Source organism: Mustela putorius, unplaced genomic scaffold, assembly GCF_011764305.1.
Source record: "Mustela putorius furo isolate JIRA1106 unplaced genomic scaffold, ASM1176430v1.1 tig00004035_pilon_pilon_pilon, whole genome shotgun sequence".
In the NCBI taxonomy this organism is placed as follows: domain Eukaryota; kingdom Metazoa; phylum Chordata; class Mammalia; order Carnivora; family Mustelidae; genus Mustela; species Mustela putorius.
The window spans coordinates 2,083,688-2,106,224 of NW_025422171.1; the positions used below are offsets into that span (position 1 = coordinate 2,083,688).

Sequence of the window (22,537 nt, forward strand, 5' to 3'; positions counted from 1 at the left end):
CTAACTAGTGGTACCTCTCCCATCCTATTTCAGTGTGCTACCAGAAAAGGAAAAGATAAAAAAGACATTAAAAACTCACACGAAGTTGTTCAAAAGGTTAAAAATGAATGTTAAGGAGCACATCTAGAGCCCAAATATTGGGTTTCTAATATCATTCTCTAATAAAGGGAACCAGAGGTTCTTGGAGAAATGGCTGATTCTAGGACTGAGCCAGGAAATACACAACATGAGCCCAGAGTAATTGGGAGTGCCAGAAAGTACATAGTGCTAATAAAAAATTAAAATTTAAAAATTTGTAAAGGCCTATCCTGACAGAACATATCAAAGGATTGCAGGAGCCAAATGAAAGAGTTCTAGGGCCCAAAATCGGAAGAAGTTGAACAAAAAAGTAAAGTAACACTGGATTATAATCCAAAGTATAAACTAAGTATCCATGAGTCCACACTGACGTCAATAAATGTTTGAATAAACAAATAAATGCGAAAGAAGCCAAATCTTCCTTGCAGAAGAATTGCCCAATAATTTATGCAGACACTCTGCCCTCAGAGAATTGTAACCTAACTCCCCACTCCTGAAGCAGGGGCTGTATGGAAGACTTCCTTCCAAAGAGTACAGCAATGAAAAGAAAAAATTTAGAATGACTTTACAGTGCTTAAAACTGGCAAAATGAAAGTTTATAAGAGCAATTCCACTCCTCAGTATGTACCCAACAGGAATGAAACATATGTCCCAAGAAAAACTACACTGTACATGTTTCTATGAGGACTACTCACAACAGCTAAATGGAAATGACCCAAAGATTCAATAGCTAGTGAACAGGTAAACAAAATGTGGTATACCCATAAAAAGTTATTCAGCCATAAAAAAGAATAAAGTATTGATACATGCTCCATGGAGCCTTAAAAAAATTCTCAGCAAAAGAAATCAATTAGTAAGGTCTACATATTGCTGGATTCCACTTCTAGCAACTGGCAAATCTACAGAGACAGAATATGGATTTGTGGTTGCCCCAGGGCTGGAGAGGAAGGAATGGGAGTGACAGCTGAGGGGTGAAGGGTTTCTTTTGGGGATGATGGGAATATTCTAAAATTCACTGTAGTGACAGTTGTACAACCCTGTGAATGTGCTAAAAGGGTGAACTGTGTGCTAGATGGATCTCAACAAATCCATTATTTAAAAAATGAATGTATGTGAAAATGCTTTGAAAACCAACTCCTGACGCACAAATGGAGAGCAATAATACTTAGTAAACTCTTAAATTTGGTTGCGTGAAAGGGCAAAGAGGAAATGAATTGCACATTTGGTAGAAGGTAGGTGGTTACCTTGAGGCAGGATTAGAATTTTAAAAATCTTTCCCCAAAGGTGCTTGCCTGCTACATAAGTGGTCAGCTAGAGGTGAGAGGGAAACGTCTTCTCACAACACAACTAAGGCTCAGATATTCAAGGGATTTCTCCAGTGGAGGTGACGTACAAGAAGGCAGTTTATAGAGCTAATAGGCAACAAAATCCACTTAAACTTGTCTATAATTCCAAACTCCGGAGCTGTTTCATTTCGTTCCAAGCTGACCAATTCAAAAGGGTACACTACAGTTTCCCCTTAGGGGACCTATAGGCTAACAGATACATTTGATAACCCTCCACAAGGGCAGAACTAGTGGTGGGGCCATTGAGAATTTACCCAGCCTGCTGAGTAATCCAACTCTGGGTGCAAAGATCAGCTGTGTTCAGCATCTTGTGTTTTTTAAAATGACCACTAATTACACACTCATCAAAAAAAATGAAATCTTGCCATTTGCAACTGCGTGGATAGAACTTGAGGGTATTATTCTAAGTGAAGTGAGGCAATCAGAGAAAGACAATTATCATATGATCTCACTGATATGTGGAATTAAAGAAACAAAACAGAGGATCGTGGGGAAGAGAGGAAAAAATAAAACAAGACAAAACCAGAGATGGAGACAAACCATAAGAGACCCTTAACCACAGGAAACAAACTGAGGGTTGCTGGAGGTCAGGGGGTTGGAGGGATGGGGTAACTGGGTGATGGGCTTTAAGGAGGGCATGTGATATAATGAGCACAGGATGTTATATAAGACTGATGAATCATAGGCCTATACCTCTGAACCAATAATATACTGTATGTTAATTAATTGAGTTTAAATTTAAAAATGTTTTAAAAAGTACAATAAAATAAAAATGGCCACTAAATTATACAGACTTAAAAGGAAGGAAATTCTGGACACATGCCCAACATGGATCAACACTGAAGACATAATGCAAAATAAAATTAACTCAGTCACCAAAAGACAAATACTGCATGATTCCACTTGTATGAGGTACTCAGAGTAGTCAAAATCATAGAGACAGAGAATAGAATGTTGGTCACCAGGGACTTGGCGGGGAAGGGAGGCTTGGAGATTATTTAATGGGGACAGAGTTGCAGTTTTGCAAGAGAAAAAAATTCTGGAGATTGGTTGCACAATGTAAATACACTGAACACTACTAAACCACACACTTGAAAATGTTTAAGATGGCAAATGCTATGTGCATCTCACCACAATTTTTTTAACTGTTTAAATAAACTTATTCTGCAAAAGGTAAATTCTTGGTTTGGGCAAAACTTCCTTACCGTACCAGAGGATAACTAGCACTTTCTCCCTGGCTTAGAGGAGCATGTATTAATAACATTCAGATCTCAACTCCCATGGTCTTTCTCCAAGTATTACTGTCTGTCCCTTTGTTCTTCTGGGGACTGTACCTCAAAAGGTAATCTTGGCCCACCCAAGGTCTATCTTCTTAAGATAGTCTTTCCTCTGGGACCAACCCTAGAAAAATTCTACCCCTGCCACCCATTTTGTATGCAGATGCCTGCATTGGTGTGGATAAATCTGGAGAGGAAGCAAATGACAAATGCTTCTACCTTTATTTCTAGGTCTGGAAAGGTTACACACATCTGTTGTTTTTTGTTAGTCATGAATATCTAAGTATGTTAATAAAAAACATGGTGAATTTTACACAGTGATGTTAAAAGAAAGTAGTATGAATTTATCAGCAATATGAATTTATTTTTGTTTGCTTGTTCAACAGGCTAAGTTCTATGCACCAGGAACCATGTTGCTCACCTTTGTGTTTCTAGAACACTACAGAGGCTTGATAAATGTTAGCTATTGGCAAAAAACAAACAAAACAAAAGAGACAAAGAAAAGAAAAAAACAAAACAAAGAAACAAAGAAAAGAAACCACACAACAACAAAAAAAAAACCCACCTGATTATCTAGTGATAAATACTATATAACAGTCAACAGCCTCTTCCGATGAGGTTAATATGAAGGCTACAGTTGTTCACTAAAGAAATATTTAGAGGACCTATGGGTGTTTGGCACAGTTCCAGGCACTGGGGATGCAGCAGTGACAAAACAAAAATTCTTGCCTCATGGAGCTTACAGTGGGCAGGCAGAAAAAAAACTAAGCAGGTAAGTAAGATATCATAGTAAAGTAACAAGTGCTGGGGGAGAGAAGAAGCAGGGAACAGGACAACAAGGAGGAGAATGGGGACTGGGAGGAAAAGAAATTCTAAAAGCACACCAGGGACTGACTCGCCAGGAAGGTCACATATTAACAAAGGGCTGAAGGAAGTGAGGGGGCAAGCCACAAAGGCATCTGGGAAAAAGGCATTCCCAGCAGAGGGAAGAACAGGTGCAAAAACCTGAGGGAATGTGTTGCATGGTCCAAATCAACAAGGCTGGTAAGTTTGGAGTAGAGAGGGAAGGGGGAGGATGGCAGGAGGAGGTCAGAGAGGGCAGGAGGGATGCCTCAGAGGCTGCCGAGAGCTTTTCACTTTGACTCCAAGTGAGATGAGCAGATAATAGAAGGTTTTAGAGGAAAGACATGCTCTGACTTCAGTTTTACAAGGTTCTGGCTGCTTTAATAAGAATATACCCGGGTGCCTGGGTGGTTCAGTCAGTTAAGTGTACAACTCTTGATTCAGCTCAAGTCACGATCTTAGGCTTATGAGATCAAACTCTGCATCAGGATCCCTGCTCAGCATGGAGGCTGCTTAATATTCTCTCCCTCTCCCTGTCCTCCCACAAGTGTGCTCTCTCTATAAAAAATTTAAAAATAAACTTTTAAAAAATTAAAATTAAAAAAAAATTTTAAGTATATACTGAAGACAGGCAAAGATGGAAGTAAACAAATCACCTAGAAGTCAGGAGACCACTGCAAAATATGGTAGTAGGCTACAGCAGGATAGAAGCAGAGGCGGAGACAGGAAATGGTCAGCGGAGTTCTGAATACACAGGTTTTCACAGGCAGACTACAAGAGTTGCTGTGTGCCACATGGGGGTGTGAGAAAAAGAACTGGGGATGACATCACGTTTCTTTTGGACAGCAGAAGAAAGGACAGAAAGGCCATTATCCCTGGTGGGGAAGCCCATACCTGAAGTAGATTTAGGGAGAGAAGATCAGGCATTATTCAATATAGGATGCTTTAAGTTTGAAAAAGATGTCTAATCACACATCTAGGAAACAACTAGACAGAAGTCTCAAGGTTAATGGGCAAGACCTAGGCGGAGGATATGAATTTGGGATTACTGCAAAGACATGGTATATACAGGCATGAAACCAGATGAGATCACTGAGGAAGTGACTAATAATAAAGAAGTCAAAGAACTGAGACTTAGAACACTCCTCCAACTTCACTGAAGGATATGGAACAGGAGATGGGAGGAAAATCAGATGCAGGGGGTCAGAGAAGTGAAAGGGAATCTCAGTGAGAAGAAAGTGACCATCTGGGTCAAAACTGACCACCGGGGTTCACAAGAGGAATGGGGGTGGGGACAGTGACAAGAGTAGTTCTGATAGACTGGTAGGAAGGAAACCCTGCCTGAGTGTAAGAGAAATGAGCCCCTAGATCTAACTACCAGTTTAGGAAATGAAGGGACAGGGGAAGGAACACATTAAATAGATACATTTGGCAAAATCCAGAATTTAGAAAATTTCACAGAACAAATGACCATGTTCTTCAACAAATAAACTGCAAGAAAATTTTAAAGAGAGGGTGAGAGAGAGAGAGAGAGAGAGAGATGGGGAAACCTATAGATTGAAAAAGCTAAGAAACAGATCAACTAAATACAATGTGTGGGCCTTACTTGGACCCTGAATCAATCAAACCACAAGTAAAAAAGTTTTTGGGTAATCAGGGAAATTCTGAATACTGATGGGATATTTAAAGATACTATTTGGGGGGCGACTGGGTGGCACAGTGGGATGAGCCTCTGCCTTCGGCTCAGGCCATGATCTCAGCATCCTGGGATCGAGCCCCGTGTCGGGCTCTCTGCTCGGTGGGGAGCCTGCTTCCCTCTCTCTCTGCCTGCCTCTCTGCCTTCTTGTGATCTCTCTCTGTCAAATAAATAGGTAAAATCTTAAAAAAAAAAAATGATACTATTTGATAATATTAAGGAATTTTGTTAATGTTTTATACTTGATGCTATTATTATAATATATTTTTAAAATATAATTGACCCTTGAACAACATGGGTTGAACTGTGTGTCCATTTATATGCAGATTTTTACAGTATAGTACTGTAAATATATTTTCTCTTCCTTGTGATTTTTTAAAAAGATTTTATTTATTTTTTTGAGAGAGAGTGAGACAGCAAGAGAGGGAACCCAAGCAGGGGGAGAAGGAGAGGGAGAAGCAGACTCCCCATATAGCAGGGAGCCTGATGCAGGGCTCAATCCCAGGATCTGGTTTCATGACCTGAGCCAAAGACAGATGCTTAACTATGAGCCACTCAGGTGCCCCTTCCTTGTGATTTTCTTAACATCTTTTCTCTAGCTTACTTTAAGAACACAGTATTTAATACAGGTAATGTGCAAAATATGTGTTGCCTATTGGTGTTATCAATAAGGCTTCCAGTCAAGAGTAGGCTATCAGTAATTAAGTTTGAGAGGAGTCAAAGTTATAGATGGATTTTCAACTCCATGGGGGTGTTCAGCACCCCTAACTTCTGCATCTTTTAAGGGTCAATTGTAGTCCTTGTTTTTAGGTATATCCTGACATATTTATTAGTGAAATGATACAAATGCCTGGGATTTGTTTCAAATTAATCCACAGAAGGAAACATAAATGAAACTAGATTAGCCCCATGTTAATAACAGTTGAAACCGGGGATAAGAGGGGTACATAAGTTTTCATTATACTATTTTCTCAACTTTGATATGATTTGAAACTAAAGAATGTAGATGGGAAGAAAGGAAGTAGAGACAGAATACAGACAATTTCATCAAGGTCTGAAGAAAAATGTGGCAGTTACTAGAAGGAGAAAGGAGGTCAAGGGGGTATTTTTATGAGGTTGGGAGAAATAGCCACATTTACACACTGTGGGGCTGATTTCCTGCAGACCACATAGCACTTTGGTCTGAGGCTCCTGCACCTGGTTCCACTGCTTGGGCTGTCCTGAGGTTTGATGTTACTGAAGAAAAGACCAAGCAGATGGAAAATCCTTGGAAGTGGAGGTATCAGAAGAGAGGTAGGTAATCACTTGTCATCAAGTATTGGGTAGGTGATTGGACTATTCTCCATTTTTCTCTCAATCTTGAGATTATTCCAGTGCCACTGGGAATAACAAAAGTGAGTTGCACCTGATCCACAGATTGCCCTGGTACTCTGTACAATTCAAAGACCAATCAACAACACTCTCTAGGGTTCCTCTGAATTGGAAGCCTTTCAAAATGTGATCCAGAGGTCAGGAGAAACATAGTCCCCATTTCAGAGGAGCCGAGAGTGGTGTGTGGACAAAGCCAGGCATTGAGTGGTGGGAAGAATTTTTCCTGGAGCACACACAGGTCTTGCTGGTTCTTGACTCAGATCATCTGTTAGAATTATTTTTCAGAAATATATCCCTCAAGGATAAAGAGCAAGCTTACTTACCTCTTACTATAAAAACAGTGGTTTCCCCAAGCTCTATGTTCTTGTCTTGGATGCACACTGAATCTGCAGGTTTCTACCAGGAACCTTCACATATCCCCCATGGGACTCAGGGCAAAAGGAAAAATACTAATAGCATGCTCATGCTGTTTGCTCTGCTCTGATTAAGAACGTTCTCTGTCTCTGACCCATGAGTCTCATGTCCTCTGCCACCATTCAGGAAATAGTAACAAACTAAATTATTAGCAAGCAGACAGAACGTTCAGCAGGACAGGCTTGCCTCAGGTGTGGTGTTATTTCATTGTAGTAACTATGCACTGCTTTGAGGAAGGGATGGTGGTGGCTAGAATAGCAGTCAAAGGATGGGCTCCAAGAACTATTATCCCCACTCCATCTCCCCTCTCCCAACCTCTCCTAATTCAGCTAATCTATCCTTCAGGCTCTGAGTACAGAAAGCACTCCGCACAGTTACAACACCCCCTCTTCTGTCAGGCTTGGGCCCAAGCAACTGAAGGGAAGAGCTTGGCATGCCTCCTACTGACCTGAAAATCCTGCTAATGCCACAGAAGTGCTTGCTATCCAAGCTTCAAAGCTCTCACACAATATTCACTTGAGCTAAGCCCCTAATACATACCAGGAGTTACTGAGAGGGGCTATTATCTTGTTACAAGGTATCTTATGTAAGTAAAGCCATTAGTTGGAAAAACAGTGAAAACAACTAAGGCACCTCTACTCAACTTCGGGAAAAGGAGCAGGATTATACAGAATGTTTTACTCCATATTCTTCTGCAATATTAAAATCGTTTATGATTAATACAAAATTTACATATTACATATATAATGTACATGTTATATATAACTTATATATAAATACATATATAATGTACATATATGTATATATGTTACATATTATAATGATATATAACATGTAATTTATATATATTTATAAAATACATAAATAATAAATATTTAAAATTTATATAATAGATATTTTATATTTATTATATAAATAATTACATAGAAATTTTTTTATTAAACTCTCAATGCTCTAGACCTAGCACTGTCCAATATGGTAGGCTCTGGCCACATGCTGCTATTTAAATTAATTAAAATTAATGAATTTTAAAAATCAGTTAATCAATAGTACTAGACATGGCTCAAGTATTCAATAGTCACATGTGATAGTGGCTACCAATCTGAACAGCAAAGGCATATACAGAATATTTCCCTCTTTGCAGCAAGTTCTATTGACAAAGCTATTCTAGCCTCTGAGGAAAAATACCCTACAGACCACAAGCCAGAGTTTGAAAGAGAAACCCTGCCTGAAGACTTCTTTCTCTTCCTCAAACACCCACTCACCCCTCCTCACACACTCCAGAGCTGCAAGCCCCTATGTTAAAAGGCCAATTAACAAGTCATCCCAAATGACCAGTTATTGACTCCAAATGTTCTTCTCCCCACTGCCAGTATCATCATGTTTGACATATATGGTGATTGATTTAACCATGAAAGGAGCCTATCATACAGCCCAACTCTAGAATGGATACTTTCCCAGCAGGGCTTACAGTGGTGTGTCCACTCTATGATCACCATTAAATAAAGTACATAGGATTTCTGTACTTTGTTGTATGTATAATAAAATGCATAGAAATATTTTTCAAAAAGACTCTTCTTTTCCTTCCCACTCTGTGGTTTCAGAAATTACCACATTCCTCCAAAATGACTCTTCGCCTCTCTCCATGTAAAAGCTTTTGCCCATAGGCTGGTCAGGCGCGACAGCATGTCAAGCTGACTCCCTCAGGGGCGAGAGCTCCATGGGGCCTCCAAAGCAGCCTTAGCAGCAGACCCCTCTGTCAGGAAGTCCCCCCACATCCTGTGTCTACCACACTATGAATCGGAGAGGATGGGCACAAAAGAAAAGGCCCTTAAGTGCCACGCACGGGTAAGGCTCACAGGCCAAACAAGACAGAATGGTGAGAGGCTTCGGCTGCCATGTTATCAAAGCCCAAAGTACCGTGGCTGCTGTTACAGAAAAGACTTTCCACAAAGGAGAACACAATAGAGTCATCTCATTAAGTAAACTTCCTCCCACAACTTGACTTGCCTTTTCAAAATGCGCGTAAGTGCCTCTCAAACGAGCCCATACTACAAGGGGAGGCACAACAAGTGGGGAGAAGGAAGTTCTCTCTTTCCTGATTCACCAAGGTCACATCATTGCTTAAACCTTCATTGTCTAGCACAGCAGTCATTTCACAGCCACATGGCACTGCTCGGCACTTGAAGAGTGACCACCCCCAACTCTGCAACTATGCTGCAATCATATAGAAGTCAGTCACATGTCCGAGAGAGCTGTAGTCCTTCCTCTACAAATGCAGTTGGGGGTGGGGTGGCATTCATTCTAGAGCAGTTTTCAGCCTTTCAAAGACATTTTTATAATAATCCAAGCTACTATCGTCCTCATGTTTGAATAATGATTGCCAAATAAATTAACTGATCTTAATAACTTTGTTAGTGACCAAAAAATTAACATAAGACAAATGTCCAAAAAGAAATAATATTTATAACATATAAATATACAAAAATTCCTATAAACCCAGAAATAGATGAATACACCAAACACAAGAGGAGGGGACCTCTATAAAGTATGTGAGCAAACTAACTTGAAAATACACTCTACTGCTTTATTCTAATAATAGCAAATAAAATATATATCCAAAAGGCAGAGATTTTTAAAAACTGACAATGTTTAGTGTTGGCAAAGTTACGGGCAAATGGGCACTTACAAACCATTGTGGGTAATAAAAGAGGTGCAAAGTAGCTGAAGGAAGTCTCATAGCCTGTATCAAAATTAAGTATTTCTAATATTTGGCCTGGGAATTTTACTTATAGAACTGATCTTAGATTAGGTTAACCTGGGCAACACACAGACAATCATTTACAGTAGAATTTATATTAGCAAAAAAGTAAAAACTAACCCTATAACATAAAGCATTAATTAAATAAATTATATACAGATAAAGCAAATAGAGCAAATTTTTAATAATTAGTGACTAGCAAAGTAGTATGTGGGTATTCTTTTTTCAATAATTTCTACTTTTCTGTGTATTTGAGAATTGTTATAAAAATTTGGGGAGAAATTAGTTATGTTCCATATAACAGGCATTAATGACAAAGCTGATTTCTTCTTCTTACAATAGTTTCAAAGCCTGTATTGCCCATAGTCCTCTAGAGGAGGAACCAAGAGCAAAAAGCCAACTGCTGGGAAGCTGCTGGCATCCCTTTGCCCTCACACATGCTCAGCCATTCATGAATGGATATGACACGGACAACTGACCCAAAGCACAAGCCAACTGTCTTACCAGCATCCTGCTATACCTGTAGCCTGGCTTGCACAGAGGGGCCAAGCCAATCAGATTTCCTCACCTGTAAATTGAACCTAAAATGTGGAAACTCTTAGTCAGTAATAGGCACTGGAGTTGAAAGATTATAATGCTGGGGTTGGCAGCAATGTGCAAGAATAAGAAGCAAAGGAGAGAAGAAAAGTGAGCAAGTGCAAGCAGGGGGAATCGATAGCACAGACTAATACAACCAGGTACAAAGATCAGACAGCACAACCCCAGAATAAATGTTCTGTCAGCTTTCTTGTTCCCAGTACTACTTTACCTTGGGCCCAAATACAATTATCTTCCTGCCCTTAGAGCCAATGACATTTTTTTTAAAGATTTTTTTATTTATTTGACAGAGAGCGATCACAAGTAGGCAGAGAGGCAAGCAGAGAGAGAGAGGGAGGAGGAAGCAGGCTCCCTGCCCAGCAGAGAGCCCGATGATCCCAGGACCCTGAGATCATGACCTGAGCTGAAGGCAGAGGCTTAACCCACTGTGCCACCCAGGCAGCCCGAGCCAGTGACATTTTATTAACTTTTTCTGAACCACTAGATACCTGGAGACCACATAATATGTCCCTACCATTCTAACTATTCTCATATGCTTTAAAGCTTCTAAATTCATAAATCTGAATTAGTACTTCATAAAACTACTGCAAGTAAGGGGGCACCTGGGTGGCTTAGTTGGTGAAGTGTCTGCCTTCAGCTCAGGTCATGATGCCAGGGTCCTGGGATGGAGCCCCCATTGAGCCCCTTGTTAAGGCCTATGTCGAGCTAGTGCTGGGTTCCCTGCTTAGCAGGGAGTCTGCTTGTCCCTCTCTCAGCTGTCCCCCTCCCCCTTCTGGTGTTCTCCCTCATGCTCTCTCTCTCTCTCTCTCTCTCTCAAATAAATAAAATCTTTAAAAAAAAAACTGCAGGTGAACATTATTCTGTTACATAGCAGCAAAGCAGCAGGGGAGAAAAGTTAAGTAATAAAATTGATTCAATTCTGGGGTGCCTGGGTGGCTCAGTCAGTTCAGCGTCTGGCTTTTGCTCAGGTCATGATCTCAGGGTCCTGGAAGCCAGCCCTACAGCTGGCTCTCCACTCAGTGGTGAGTCTGTCCCTCCCCTAGCTCATACTCTGACTCTCTCTCAAATGAATAAAATCTTTTTAAAAAATTGTTTCAGTTCTAATTTTTTTAAAAAGATTTTATTTATTTATTTGACAGACAAGAGATCACAAGTAGGCAGAGAGGCAGGCAGAGAGAAAGGAAGAGAAGCAGGCTCCCTGTTGAGCAGAGAGCCCAACACAGGGCTCGATCCCAAACCCTAGGATCATGACCTGAGCTGAAGGCAGAAGCTTTAACCCACTGAGCCACCCAGACACCCCTCAATTCTAATTTTATCATTAATGGCATTTAGCTTTGAAAAAAATCCACACTAGATATTTTTTAAAGTATCTTTCCATTCTATAGTTACTTATTCATTGAGCAAAAGATGAAGTAAAACTGTTTCTACATTATTATTCTAAGTTGGCTATGAAATATTTGTCAGTAAGAGCTATTAAATATTTCCTAGGAAGGGCACATTTGGTGTTTGAGCTGAAGCAACTAGAGCATGGTAGGGTTTGCTCTCTGTTTGCCTGTGTATATAGCCATATGCCTACATGTTTTAATGCAAAAATTAGCAGAATAATACCTAGGATAGCAATCCAAAAAAAATTCATGCCTCAGAAAATTTCTTATAAAAAATGTACATAAGTCACCCTCAAGTAAAATTTTGGAATTAAAAAGTTAAGACTAGCTTAAGGGATGCATTACCTGAAATAAAATAACATTCTACTAGACAAGGTTCAAGATTGGCAACTTATAAGGTCCTGAACTCGCCTCTTACCAGGAACAGAACAAATCTACAACTACACATTAAACAATTTCCTCTGAAAAGGACCCAGAAGCCAGCAGAATAGCTCCTCCACAACAAAAAATAGAAGGGCCACACTAAGTGGAATAGGAGAGACACCGTCTCATAAGAAACCCCACCCAAGCCTCATCATAATACAAATCTTGTTCCCAAGGACCAAAGGATTTATGCTCCCACATCAGGCAACCGAATCCTACAGAACTACACTAGAGAGACAAGCTCCCCACCTCCAAGTGCCTGGCTTCAAACACCAACGGGCTTACTTCCAGGAGAACCATAGGGTTATATGGAATGAAAAATCCACTCTTAAAGGGCTCGTGCACAGACCCACAGACCCTGGGACCCAGCAAAAAAGCAACAGTTCTAAAGGCACCTAGCATATGCAAAGGAGACTCACCTATTAGTTTTAAAGCATCTGAGGAAAGGCAGGAACTTGTTGGGACTCTCTCTGAAGACAGAGGCATCAATGGGTACCATTTTTGTGTCCTCCTTTTTTTTTTTTTTTTTTTTTTTTACTTCTTTTCAGTGTTCCAGCATTCATTGTTTATGCACCACACCCAGTGCTCCATGCAATGCGTGCCCTCCATAGTATTATAAGCCACCAGGCTCACCCATCCACCCACGCCCCGCTCCAAAACCCTGTTTGTTCCTCAGTGTCCACAGTCTCTCATGGTTTGTCTCCCCCTCCAATCTCCCCCAATTCACTTCTCCTCTCCATCTCCAAATGTCCTCCATGTTATTCCTTATGCTCCACAAGTAAATGAAACCATTTGATAACTGACCCTCTCTGCTGGACTTATTTCACTCAGCATAATCTATTGCAGTGTGTTCTCCTTCTGCCTTGTTGGTGCCAACTTTGGCAAGCACCATTTCTGTATACCCCTTCCCCAGCCTACTATCTCAGGTGGGAATGCTGTGCCCCCACCTCCATAGGATACTGCCTGGGCCTGCCTTGCCAAAGCCAGCAGGCACACACACCCTACCCAGGAGATGGCCCTGGCACTGGTGGCCAGAGGGGATCGTGTTTCTGGGCCCCATGTGTCTGAAACAATCAGAGAGACACTTCCTGCCAGGCTACCACTCCCACGGCTCTATGCAACAAAAGGCAGAAACACATGTGAAAAGGCCTATTTTCTTGTTCTGGAGCTTCAGCCTGAAAGGCAGGCTATTATTATTACCTATCAATAATTACTTTAAATGTAAATGAACTAAGTTCTACAATCAAAAGAGTAGCTGAACAGATAGTAAGATAAGATCCATCTATATACTGTCTACAACAGTCTCACCTCAGATGTAAGGACACATACAGTGGAAAGAAAAGATATTCCATGCAAACAAAACCAAAGCTAGGTAGCTATACTTATACCAGACGAAAGAGACTTTGAAACAAATACTGTAATAGAAGACAAAGAAGAGCATTACATAATGATAAAGGGGTCGACCCAACAAGGGGATATAACATTTTTAAGTATTTATGCACGCAACATAGAAGTGGCTAAATATATAAGGCAAATATTAATAGACATAAAAGGAGAAATTGACAGCAATAATACTATAATAGAAGGAGGCTTTAACATCCCACTTACATCAATGGATAAATTATCCAAACAAAAAGTCAGTAATTCGACTATTGGGTATTTACTCAGGGAAAATGATAATTCTTAAAGATACATGAACCCCTATGTTTATTGCACCATTATTTACAATAGCCAAGACATGCAAGCAACCTAAATGTCCATTGACAGATAAATGGATAAGGAAAATGTAGCGCACACACAGAGAGGAATATTACAGTCATAAAAATGCGTGAGATCATGCCATTTGAGACAGGAATGGACCTACAGGATATTACACTAAGTGAAATAAGTCAGACTGAGGAAGACAAATATCATATGATTCCACTCATTAATGGGATCTTAGAATATGAATAAACAAAAAGAAACAAAACTACACATATAGAGAACAAACTGATGGTTGCTGGGGGCAGAGGGGCAAAATGGGTGGAGGGGAGAGGGAGGCAGAGGCTTCCAGTCATGAAATAAATAAGTCATAGGAAGAAAAAGCAAAGCATAATGAATACTGTCATTATAATGCTGTAATGTCAATGATGCTGTAATGGCACAGATGGTAACTCTACTTGTGATGAATTGAGCATAATGTACAAACTTGTAAAATCACTAAGTTGTACAAATGAAACTAATGTAACATTGTGTGTCAGCTATACTCAAAAAAAAAGTAGCTATCTCATGAAAAGAAATTAAATCTAAACACATTGCTGTTCTTTAATCAATTAATTAAAAACAAATTTAGCAGAATACATATTCTTCTCTAGTACACATGGAACATTCAGAATAGATCATATGTTAGTCCAAAAAACAAGTCTCAATCAATTTAAGAACATTAAAATCATATCAAACACATTCTCCAATTTTAATGTATGAAACTAGAAATCAATATAGAAAGACAATTGGAAAAATCACAAATATGTGAAGATAACACAACATGCTACTGAACAATCAATGTGTTAAGAATAAATCAAGGGAGAAATAAGAAAAAATTCAAAGAGAAATACAACAGTCCAAAATCTACAGAATTCAGCAAAAGCAGTTTCAAGAGGGAAGTTTATAGTGTTACAGACCAACCTCAAGAAACAAGAAAAATTTCAAATAAACAATCTAACTCTATACCTAAAGGAACTAGGGAAAAAAAGAACAGACAACTCTACAAAATTAGTAGAAAGAAGAAAATAAAGACCAGGGCAGACATAAGTAGAACAGAGACTAAAAAGACAACAGAAAGGATAAATGAAATGAAGAGCTTTCCTTTGAAAAGGTAAACAAATTGACAAACCTTAACCAAGCTCACCAAAAATGAGGGACAGGGGTTCTTCAAATAAATAAAATCAGAAATGAAAGAGGAATAGTTACAACTAATACCACGAGAAATATGAAGGATTTTAAGAGACTACTAAAACAATTATATGCCAACAAATGGGACAACCTAGAAGAGATGGATAAATTCCTATAAACAATCCTCTAAGAAAATCTGAATAGACTGATTACTAGCAAGGAGATTCAATCAGCCATTAAAACCCTTCCAACAGTGCAAGCTGGTGCAGCCATTCCGGAAAACAGTATGGACATTCCTCAAAAAGTTGAAAATAGGGGAGGAGTCAAGACGGCGAAGTAGCAGGCTGAGACTACTTCAGGTAGCAGGAGATCAGCTAGATAGCTTATCTAAAGATTGCAAACACCTACAAATCTAACGTCAGATCGAAGAGAAGAAGAACAGCAATTCTAGAAACAGAAAATCAACCACTTTCTGAAAGGTAGGACTGGCGGAGAAGTGAATCCAAAGCGACGGGAAGATAGACTGCGGGGGGAAGAGCCAGCTCCCAGCAAGTGGCCGAGCTATGGAGCACAAAATAAGGACTTTTAAAAGTCTGTTCTGCTGAGGGACATCGCTCCAGAGCGGGGTCCTAAACCAGGGTGAGGCCCACGTGGGGTCAGCGTGGCCTCAGGTCCCGCAAGGTCACAGAAGGATCGGGGGTGTCTGAGTGTCGCAGAGCTTGCGGGTATTAGAGCGGGGAAGCCGGCAACAGAGACAGAGCCGAGGAGTGAGCTCTCAGCTTGGGGTTACCTTGAACCAGTCACCGGCTCGGTGAGCTCGGAGCGCAGCCGGAGGCCAGGGAGACAGGAGTAATTGAGCGCTATTCTCTGAGGGCGCACTGAGGAGTGGGGCCCCGAACTCGTGGGGCCCCGAACTCTTGGCTCCCCCGCCCAGAGACTGGGAGGCTGCCATTTGTATTCCCATCCTCCAGAACTCTACGGAAAGCACTCAGGGAACAAAAGCTCCCGAAAGCAAACACTAGCGGATTACTCAGTCCCGCCCCTGGTAAGAGTGGTGCAATTCCGCCTGGGGCAAAGACACTTGAGAATCACTACACCAGGCCCCTCCCCCAGAAGATCAACAAGAAATCCAGCCAGGACCAAGTTCACCTAACAAGGAGTGCAGTTTCAATACCAAGGACAGCAGCGGAATTCCAGAGGAGGAGAAAGCAAAGCACTGAACTCATTGCTTTCTCCCCATGATTCTTTAGTCTCGCAGTTAATTTAAATTTTTTTCCTTTTTCAATTTTTTTTCTTCTGCTGCTAAATTTTTTCTAACTTTTACCCTTTTCGTTTTTAACATTTTTTAACTAGTTTATCTAGTACATATTTTTTCTTTCTTTTTTATATTTTTTCTTTATTCATTTTCTTTTTTTAATTGGTTCTTTTTTTTCTCTTAACTTCTTTTTATCCCCTTTCTCCCCCCACCCCCACCTCGATTTGGGATCTCTTCTGATTTGGTTTCTTGGGGTCTTTGCCACCCTTTAAGTATTTTACTTGCTCCTTCATATACTCTTATCTGGACAAAATGACAAGGTGGAAAATTCACCACAAAAAAAAGAACAAGAGGCAGTACCGAAGGCTAGGGACCTAATCAATACAGACATTGGTAATATGTCAGATCTAGAGTGCAGAATGACGATTCTCAAGGTTCTAGCCGGGCTCAAAAAAGGCATGGAAGATATTAAAGAAACCCTCTCGGGAGATATAAAAGCCCTTTCTGGAGAAATAAAAGAACTAAAATCTAACCAAGTTGAAATCAAAAAAGCTATTAATGAAGTGCAATAAAAAATGGAGGCTCTCACAGCTAGGATAAATGAGGAGGGAGAATGCGAGAGATAAGTGACACCATAAGACGAAACAACATTAGAATAACTGGGATTCCAGAACAAGAAGAAAGAGAGAGGAGAACAGAAGGTATATTGGAGAGAATCTCCCTAGTATAGCAAAGGGAACAAGCAACAAACTCCAGGAGGTGCAGAGAACCCCCCTCAAAATCAATAAGAATAGGTCCACACCCCATCACCTAATAGTAAAATTTACTAGTCTTAGTGACAAAGAGAAAATCCTGAAAGCAGCCCAGGAAAAGAAGTCTGTAACATACAATGGTAAAAATATTAGATTGGCAGCACACTTATCCACAGAGACCTGGCATGCCAGAAAGAGCTGGCATGATAAATTCAGAGCACTAAACAAGAAAAACATGCAGCCAAGAATACTGTATCCAGCTAGGCTATCATTGAAAATAGAAGGAAACATTAAAAGCTTCCAGGACAAACAAAAACTGAAAGAATTTGCAAACACCAAACCAGCTCTACAGGAAATATTGAAAGCGGTCCTCTAAGCAAAGAGAGAGCCTAAAAGTAGTAGATCAGAAAGGAACAGAGACAATATACAGTAACAGTCACCTTACAAGCAATACAATGACAATAAATTCATATCTTTCAATAGTTACCCTGAATGTTAATGGGCTAAATGCCCCAATCAAAAAACACGGTGTATCAGAATGGATAAAAAAGCAAAACCCTTCTATATGTTGCCTACAAGAAACTCATTTTAAACCCAAAGACACCTCCAGATTTAAAGTGAGGGGTGGAAAGCAATTTACCATGCTAATGAACATCAGAAGAAAGCAGGAGTGGCAATCCTTATATCAGATCCATTAGATTTTAAGCCAAAGACTATAATAAGAGATTAGGAAGGACACTATATCATACTCAAAGGGTCTGTCCAATAAGAAGATCTAACAATTTAAAATACCTATGCCCCTAACGTGGGAGCAGCCAACTATATAAACCAATTAATAACAAAATCAAAGAAACACATCAACAATAATACAATAATAGTAGGGGACTTTAACACTCCCCTCACTGCAATGGACAGATCATCCAAGCAAAAGATCAACAAGGAAATAAAGGCCTTAAATGATACACTGGACCAGATGGACATCACAGATATATTTAGAACATTTCATCCCAAAGCAACAGAATACACATTCTTCTCTAGTGCGCATGGAACATTCTCCAAAACAGATCACATCCTCGGTCTTAAATCAGGTCTCAACCAGTATCAAAAGATTGGGATCATTCCCTGACTATTTTCAGACCTCAATGCTCTGAAGCCAGAACTCAATCACAAGAGGAAATTTGGAAAGAACCCAAATACATGGAGACTAAACAGCATCCTACTAAAGAATGAATGGGTCAACCAGGAAATCAAAGAATTGAAAAAATTCATGGAAACAAATGATAATGAAAACACAACGGTTCAAAACCTATGGGACACAACAAAGACAGTCCTGAGAGGAAAATATATAGTGGTACAAACCTTTCTCAAGAAACAAGAGAGGTCTCAGGTACACAACCTAACCCTACACCTAAAGGAGCTGGAGAAAGAACAAGAGAGAAACCCTAAACCCAGCAGGAGAAGAGAAATCATAAAGATCAGAGGAGAAATCCATGAAATAGAAACCAAAAAAACAACAGAACAAATCAATGAAACTAGGAGCTGGTTCGTTGAAAGAATTAATAAGATTGATAAACCCCTGGCCAGACTTATCAAAAAGAAAAGAGAAAGGACCCAAATAAATAAAATCATGAATGAAAGAGGAGAGATCACAACTAACACTAAAGAAATACAAACTATTATAAGAACATACTATGAGCAACTCTACGCCAACAAATTTGACAATCTGGAAGAAATGGATGCATTCCTAGAAACATATAAATTACCACAACTGAACCAGGAAGAAATAGAAAACTTGAACAAACCCACAACCAGTAAGGAGATTGAAACAGTCATCAAAAATCTCCAAACAAACAAAAGCTCAGGGCAAGACGGCTTCCCTGGGGAATTCTACCAAACATTTAAAGAAGAACTAATTCCTATTCTCCTGAAACTGTTCCAAAAAACAGAAATGGAAGGAAAACTTCCAAACTCATTTTATGAGACCAGCATCACCTTGATACCAAAACCAGACAAGGATCCCATCAAAAAAGAGAGCTACAGACCAATATCCTTGATGAACACATATGCGAAAATTCTCACCAAAATACTAGCCAATAGGATTCAACAGTACATTAAAAGGATTATTCACCACAATGACGTGGGATTTATTCCAGGACTGCAAGGTTGGTTCAACATCCACAAATCAATCAATGTGAGACAACACATCAATAAAAGAAAAAACAAGAACCATATGATACTCCCAATAGATGCTGAAAAAGCATTTGACAAAGTACAGCATCCCTTCCTGAACAAAACTCTTCAAAGTGTAGGGATAGAGGGCACATACCTCAATATTATCAAAACCATCTATGAAAAACCCACTGCAAATATCATTCTCAATGGAGAAAAACTGAAAGCTTTTCCGCTAAGGTCAGGAACACGGCAGGGATGTCCATTAACACAACTGCTATTCAACATAGTACTAGAAGTCCTAGCCTTAGCAATCAGACAACAAAAGGAAATTAAAGGCATCTAAATCGGCAAAAAAGTCAAACTATCACTCTTAGCAGATGACATGATACTATATGTGGAAAACCCAAAAGACCCCACTCGAAAACTGCTAGAACTTGTACAGGAATTCAGTAAAGTGTCAGGATATAAAATCAATGCACAGAAATAAGTTGCATTTCTCTACACCAACAACAAGACAGAAGAAAAAGAAATTAAGGAGTCAATCCCATTTACAATTGTACCCAAAACCATTGGATACCTAGGAATAAACCTAACCAAAGAGGCCAAGAATCTATACTCAGAAAACTATAAAGTACTCATGAAAGAAATTGAGGAAGACACAAAGAAATGGAAAAATGTTCCATGCTCATGGATTGGAAGAATTAATATTGTGAAAATGTCTATGCTACCTAAAGCAATCTACACATTTAATGCAATTCCTATCAAAATACCATCCATTTTTTTTTCAAAGAAATGGAACAAATAATCCTAAAATTTATATGGAACCAGAAAAGACCTCAAACAGCCAAAGGATTATTGAAAAAGAAAGCCAAAGCTGGTGGCATCACAATTCCGGACTTCAAGTTCTATTACAAAGCTGTCATCGTCAAGACAACACGGTACTGGCACAAAAACAGACACATAGATCAATGGAATAGAATAGAGAGCCCAGAAATAGAACCTCAACTCTATGGCCAACTAATCTTTGACAAAGCAGGAAGGAATGTCCAATGGACAAAAGACAGCCTCTTCAATAAATGGTTTTGGGAAAATTGGACAGCCACATGCAGAAAAATGAAATTGGACCACTTCCTTACACCACACATGAAAATAGATTCAAAATGGATGAAGGACCTCAATGTGAGAAAGGATTACATCAAAATCCTTGAGGAGAACACAGACAGCAACCTCTTCGACCTCAGCCGCAGAAACATCTTCCTAGGAACATCGCCAAAGGCAAGGGAAGCAAGGGCCAAAATGAACTATTGGGATTTTATCAAGATCAGAAGCTTTTGCACAGCAAAGGATACAGTTAACAAAACCAAAAGACAACTGACAAAGTGGGAGAAGATATTTGCAAATGACATATCAGATAAAGGGCTAGTGTCCAAAATCTATAAAGAACTTAGCAAACTCAACACCCAAAGAACAAATAATCCAATCAAGAAATGGACAGAAAACATGAACAGACATTTCTGCAAAGAAGACATCCAGATGGCCAACAGACACATGGCATCCGGAAAATACAAATCAAAACCACAATGAGATATCACCTCACACCAGTCAGAATGGCTAAAATTAACAAGTCAGGAAATGACAGATGCTGGCGAGGATGCAGAGAAAGGGGAACCCTCCTACACTGTTGGTGGGAATGCAAGCTGGTGCAACCACTAGAGGGTATTATGCTGAGCGAAATAAGTCAATCAGAGAAAGACAATTATCATATGATCTCCCGGATATTAGGAAATTGAGAGGCAAAGTGGGGGTTTGGGGGGTAGGGAAGGGAAAAAATGTCAGATCTAGAGTGCAGAATGACAATAGCCAAACTATGGAAACAAGATAGGATCGGGAGGAAGACAAACCATAAGAGACTTTTAATCTCACTCTGGAAAACAGCATGGAGGTTCCTCAAAATGTTGAAAATAGAACTACCCTATGACCCAGCAATTGCACTACTGGGTATTTACCTTAAAGATACAAACGTAGTGATCCGAAGGGGCACGTGCACCCGAATGTTTATAGCAGCAATGTCTACAATAGCCAACTATGGAAAGAACCTAGATGTCCATCAACAGATGAATGGATAAAGAAGAGGTGGTATATATACACAATGGAATACTATGCAGCCATCAAAAGAAATGAAATCTTGCCATTTGCGACAACATGGATGGAACTAGAGTGTATCATGCTTAGCGAAATAAGTCAAGCAGAGAAAGACAACTATCATATGATCTCCCTGATATGAGGAAGTGGTGATGCAACATGGGGGCTTAAGTGGGTAGGAGAAGAATCAATGAAACAAGATGGGATTGGGAGGGAGACAAACCATAAGTGACTCTTAATCTCACAAAACAAACTGAGGGTTGCTGGGGGGAGGGGGGCTGGTAGAAAGGGGGTGGGGTTATGGACACTGGGGAGGGTATGTGCTGTGGTGAGTGCTGTGAAGTGTGTAAACCTGGCGATTCACAGACCTGTACCCCCGGGGATAAAAATATATTATATGTTTATAAAAAATAAAAAAAAATAAAAAATAAAAAGTTGAAAATAGAGCTACCCTACAACCCAGCAACTGCACTACTCGGTATTTACCCTAACAATAAAAATGTAGTGATCCAAAGGGGCACGTGCACCCCAAAGTGTATAGCAGCAATGTCTACAGTAGCCAAACTATGGAAAGAACCTAGATGTCCATCAAGAGATGAATGCATAAAGAAGAAGTGGTATATATATATAATGGAATACTAGGCAGCCATCAAAAGAAATGAAATCTTGCCATTTGCAATGACGTGGATGGAACTAGAGGATATTATACTGAGTGAAATAAGTCAATCAGAGAAAGACAATTATATGATCTCTCTGATATGAGGAATTTGAGAGTGGGGGGGCGTGGGGACTAGGGAGGGAAAAAATGAAACAAGATGGGATCAGGAGGGAGACAAAGAGACTCAATCTCACGAAACAAACTGAGGGTTGCTGGGGGGTGGGGGTAGGGAGAGGGTGGCTGGGTTATGGACATTGGGGAGGGTATGTGCTATGGTGAGTGCTGTGAAATGTGTAAGCCTGATGATTCACAAACCTGTACCCCTGGGGCAAATAATACATTTTATGTTAACTAATTAATTAATTTGAAATTTTTTAATTTTAATTTTAAAAAAACCTCCTGATCAATCAAAGTCTAGGCCCAAACAGTTAACTGGTGAATTCTATCAAATATTCATACAAGATTTAATACCTATTCTTCTCAAGCTCTTCCAAAA

The 22,537-nt window shown here is 39.8% G+C and overlaps 1 protein-coding gene across 3 annotated transcripts in view; it reads right to left on the reverse strand.

The window, feature by feature from the left end:
* CRYL1 (crystallin lambda 1) overlaps positions 1-22,537 on the reverse strand; it is a 151,147-nt gene that overhangs the window by 121,155 nt on the left and 7,455 nt on the right. The gene's annotated exons all lie outside the window — the stretch shown is intronic.